This window comes from Ptychodera flava, chromosome 2 (genome assembly GCF_041260155.1).
Source record: "Ptychodera flava strain L36383 chromosome 2, AS_Pfla_20210202, whole genome shotgun sequence".
NCBI classification, from domain to species: domain Eukaryota; kingdom Metazoa; phylum Hemichordata; class Enteropneusta; family Ptychoderidae; genus Ptychodera; species Ptychodera flava.
In genome coordinates, this window is record NC_091929.1 from 5,499,250 (window position 1) to 5,505,249 (window position 6,000).

Genomic DNA, 6,000 nt, shown 5'->3' on the forward strand with positions numbered 1-6,000 from the left:
CGCTGTGCCAGGGTGACCTCGACCTGTGCCCAGGTTGCGAAGAGAAGCGTTTTCCTGAGTGCGCTATTCGAAGAAGAAAAACTCAAAGCACAGTGCTGACTCTACGAAAAGTAAGAAACAAGCTGCGTTTGGAGGCCAAAACGACAGAACTGTCATGGTAAATGAACTTTTGTGTTTCTTATGGAACAAAATTGATATTCTGCCGACTGACATGATTGTCAAATTGTGTGTTGATACCTACGATGATAAAGAGGTAGAAAATGCTAAGAGGCTGCTCTTTGAGACGTGCATCGCCGATAAGACTCGCTTTATTCGCCGTCAAGGCCAAAATAAAAGAAGCAGCAACATTCTCGATATGATAACTCTCTTACATGAAATTGAAGAATGCAATATTCCGTGTTTTGCTGCGCAAGACCTATCACGACTGCCGCCTATCGATATGTCACACATAGATGTCTCTGTTCTGATAAGGAAATTAGAGTATTGCAACATGATGTATCACAATTAAAGCGAAATGGATGTCATGATGAACGCGACAACATGAAAGTCGAATTTGCATCCCTGCGGTCTGAAATGAATGCCATGAGAGATTCATTAATGCAACAGGTTTTGAAGATTGACTCACGTGATAAATCAGAGGTGCTGATTCATAATGAACAGAATCACGATGTGGTATGTTCATCCGATAAGACAACTCTTCAGACAACTACTGATGTTACTAATTGTGCAGATGCTTCAATTAATGAATCCAATCTATCTGATCATGATACGATTGTTAAAGAAGTATTCCAACGCTCGTATAGTGATGCTGCAAGAACTGTGAGCTCTACCGCAGTCAATAAAGTAACACCTGGTAGAGTAGTTAGTATTGGACAGGGTGTAACTTTTGGTGTTCCGACTCGCTTGTCCTCATCGTCCAGTACCAACGATTATATCACCGTCAGTCGACGTCCTCGTACAGTGAAAAGATCCGCTCAGAGATCAAAATCGATCATCACCGGAAATAACTCACAAGCGTCATCACTACAAGCTGTAAAGACGATGCCGCCAGCCGAAATATTTGTTAGTCGACTTTCTCCACAAACGACCGAAATGATGTAACGTCACACCTTAAAAAGCTTGGCTTTTGTGTAAAAACTGTTCCGATACAAACCAAATATGAATCATATTCATCCTTTAAGGTGATTACGACTTCCGAACATTGCAAAAACATATTGACACCAAACGTCTGGCCGTCGGGTGTTATAGTGAGGAAATTCTATCCTGCGAGAAAGAATCAGCAACTTTCATGACTTTAAATATTACATCTTACAACTGTCGTGGAATGAAATCGTCTATTGAGACTATAAAGGAACTGTGCAAAGATTGTGATATCTGCTGTCTTCAAGAACATTGGCTGACGCAATCAGAGCTTAACCTGTTATCACATATTAGTGACAATTTTTATGCAGTTGGTGAGACGTCGATGGATGATGAGGCAGGTATTCGGATTGGTCGTCCATATGGGGGAGTGGCCGTCATGTGGAGAAAATCCCTTGTTGATGTTAATGTTAAACGTTATGATGATAGCCGTATTATTGGCCTTGAAATTAAGCATTCCGGTGGTATTCTGACCATCATAAATGTTTATATGCCATTTCATAATAGAGATATTACCACGAGTTTCTTGAATATCTGCAGAAAGTTCGCCACTGCATTGATAATGCTCAAACTAATAGTGTTATGGTCATAGGGGACTGGAATGCCGACATTAGAAGTAACTCTGAATTTGGTAAAGAAATTACTAGTTTTTGTACAGACAATAATTACATCTGTTCCGATATCAGTTTCCTTGATATAAACAATCACCACAACTTCACGTACTATAGTGAAGTCCATCACTCTACATCATGGCTTGACCACTGCATTTCAACTCCTGCTGCACATTCATGTATTCGTGATGTTAACATTTTACATGATTATATCGGGTCAGATCACTTCCCTTTAAGTGTTGTATGTAATCTTGATTCCCTTCAGAATTATGACTTTCAGTTTTGTGCCCAAAATACCTCAACTTTCAATAAGATCGACTGGTCTTGTATTGATAAAACTTCCGTACAGAATTATCATGATTTGTCAGAACATTATTTGAGAACCATCAGCTTCGATGCTGGAGCACTCTCTTGTCGTGATTCCACATGTAAACATTCCTCTCACCTGAATTCTATAAATAAGCTTTATGACAATATTGTTGATGCCCTGACATCTGCCGCGTCTCAGTGTATTTCATCGAAGCAAACACATTATATCAATATAATGTTCCGGGTTGGAATCACTATGTAAAGGAGCACCACTTAATTGCTCGGGATGCATTTATCTTATGGAGGGATAATGGCAGTCCTCGCCATGGTCCAATCTTTGAAATAATGAGGAAAACCCGTGCCAAGTTTAAATATATTTTGAAGATTTGTAAGAAAAGTGAAAATCAAATGCGAGCTGACGCCCTTGCTGAAAATCTCTCAAACAAAAATACTAAGCAATTTTGGAAAGGTGTCAGTGGTAAGAAGTCTTCACCATTGTCATCATCTGTGGGTGGTTGTAATGGTCATCAAAATATCGCTGGAATGTGGCGAGATCATTTTTCTGGTCTGTTGTCATCTGTCACTGATCATAGTAACGAATCCTATGTAAGGGCCGGAATTTCGAATGTTAACTTTATTGATAATATGACTGTCAGACCCGATGAAATTTCCAACTGTATTGTTAGATTAGCCAATGGGAAAGCAGTAGGGCCAGATGGCCTTGCTGCTGAGCATATCAAGTATGCACACAACTGTGTACACCCTTTGTTGTCACTTTTATTTACAGCTGTACATGTTCATGGACATTTACCATCTGCTATGCTAGATACTACCTTGATACCAATTGTTAAAGACAAAACCGGTGATATAACTTGTGCTAAAAATTATCGCCCTATTGCCATAGCTACAGCCATTTCAAAGTTATACGAAATTTTACTACTTGATAGATGTAAGCATTATCTTGGTACAAGCGATCATCAGTTTGGATTTAAAACTGGTCATTCGACTGACATGTGTATTTTTCTGTTAAAAGAAGTCATTGATTTCTATAATCGCAACAATAGTCCAGTCTTTATGTGCTTTTTAGATGCCACTAAAGCGTTTGATAGGGTCAATCATTGGACCCTCTTTCGCAAGCTGATTGACAGACGTGTCCCTGTGTATATTGTTCGCGTTTTAGTATTTTGGTATCGCAAACAAGAATTTTGTGTCAAATGGGGTAACGCTATTTCTGAGAGTTTTACTGCAAATAATGGCGTTCGACAAGGGGGGATTTTATCTCCTCGTTTATTTAATGTTTATATGGATAATTTGAGTGATTCACTTTGTAAAACACAAATTGGCTGTCACCTTGCTGGGCAATGCGTTAATCATTTCCTTTATGCTGACGATATTGTCTTAATTTGTCCCTCTGTGAAGGGTTTGAACAAACTCTTGGAAACAAGTCGTCATTATGCTATGTCTCACGACATTGTCTTTAATCCAAACAAATCCAGTGTCTGTCTATTTTACCAAAACATTGCAAAATAACATGTATTCCACATGTATATTTGAACAATTCCACCCTTTCATTTGTGAGAAAACACTCATATCTTGGTATTGTTTTAAACCATTTGGGTAACGACATGGATGATATTAAACGACAAATGAAAAGCTTTTATGCTAATGCGAACTCCCTAATCCGTAAGTTTTACAATTGTTCGTTTTCTGTCAAAATTCATTTATTTAAAGCGTACTGTTCAACCATGTACTGTGCACATTTGTGGAGTGTATTTACACAGAAATGTATTAACGATGTTCGAGTGTCATATAATAACGCTTTCAGAATCCTACTCGGTATTAAACATCGCTTAGGTATTTCTGAAACCTTTGTCAGCAACCATATTATGACCTTTGGTAGCAAACAACGCATGCTTCGTTCTAAATTCTATGTTAGATTGCATAAAAGCACAAATACCTTGATTAAAGCAGCTCTATCTGTCGATGTTGTAAGGCAAAGTGTCTTTTGGGCAAAGACTGTATCAGATTGTTTTTAATTCTGTATTTTTAAAAGCTCTTTTAGTGTTTTCATTTTTTTTGTATTGTTTGGTGATGCGGGCGTTAGCTGTTTACTGTCTTGTATTTTTTTTTTTTTTACATTTGAGCAAGTACTCGAAATAAAGATTATATTATTATTAATATTAATAAACGAACTAACAGCTAATTACGAATTGATAAAATAATCCTGGGGGTCTTATAAACGGGTCTTAGAATCGGAGGAATACGGTATGTATGTATGTATGTATGTAGAAAATATAAGATGGTATATTGCCTGAGATGGTTTGCATGCTTACAATGAAGAAAGGGCATCCATCTCTCTCACCAAAGATTGTGTAGACAAACAAACATCCAGTCCTCCATTGCATTGTTATCGATCTTAAGAAATGTAGCATGCGTACCGTTGTGCTCACATTTTAAAAGGAGAGTCTCCGGGTAAATTTTAATATGAGATATCCCGAACTCACCGCAACAGTTGACACATCACATTGCATTACGAACGTGTAACAACTATGGAATTTGCGGACCCTTTGAAAGTGCCGATGAGTCCTTTCACCAACAAACTCGAGTTCATTCCATGATATGGCCAATCATAAAAGAAGCAAGCAGTTATTCCTATGTGTCAAATACAGGCAAACCTAACAGACAAGTAGATTCATCATCAATTAAAATAAAGCCAGCCTATTAAACAAGCGTTCTGCATTGTCTCAAATTGCCGACACGAAGAAAAATTTTACTTGTCCAATTTTCATCCAACCAATCACCATAAATGGTTTGACCCAACTTGATAAATATATCTCAGCAACTGAAGTAAATTTCAGACAATAAAATCGACCTATCTGACGATCACGTTATGTTATTTTATTTTATTACATGTTCAATAGGTTTCCCATATATTATCTGCTATCGTAATGGTCCTTCAGGCCATTTTACTACCTCTAAAGATTCGGTGATATTCTTTCGAAGTTTTCTGTGTCACGATGCTTTATAAAGTCCCATTTGTTTATAATATCGCCTTTCCCGATTGTGACAGTACCAGGCTTACGTTAAGGGAGCATGCGCCTCAAAAGTGAAAGACTTAAACTTTTGCTCAAACTTTCCGAAGTGAAACTTTCAACCATTCTCTTACCAAATCAATAATAAATATTGGGGGTCGCCATGCAAAGTTTGGAACTAGCGAAACAAATTTCCCAACATTTTTGGATATTTGAGATTCAAAATGGCCGCCATCCCTGTGTTTACTCTAAGGGAGCGTTCAGTTTTTACGGCCTGGGGGGGGGGCAGCAAAATCTTGTCGCCGGTGTTCAAAAAATATAGACCCCCCTGCATTTTTCGCGAAAATGATGACCCCCCCTTTGTCAGACGAAAAATGTGATGACCCCCCCCCCCCCCCCGCGAAAAATAACCAAAACCCATATGTCAAATTTACCCGTGCAGTTTGCATTTGAACTCCGGTACGCGGCGCACTTTATTCGTGTAGCAGAGATGCCAGTGCACAAACTTCTCAGCCACATCCATGCAAACGTCTGTTAATTAGGACGACTGTAAGGCAATTTTTAACTTCATTTCCATAGACAACTATTTACATGGACATTGTATAAAGTAAACTTTATTGGAGTGGTTCGCCATAGGCAGCCCTCCGGTTAAGAGGGTCATGGGCCATTACGTAATGTCAACTGTATTCTAGTGGGTAACCAAAGGTGGCCCGATGGTAAAAAGAGGGTCGATAATGGTCATTGCACGAAGTAAACTTTACTGAACAGGGCCGCTGAAGGCGTCCAGCCATAAAGATGGTCATGGGGTATTACAATAAAGTCAATTTATTGTAGTGGGCCGCCGCAGGCGTCCCGCCGGTAAAGAGGGTCGATCATGGCCATTGCATGAAGTAAACCTAATTGGAGTG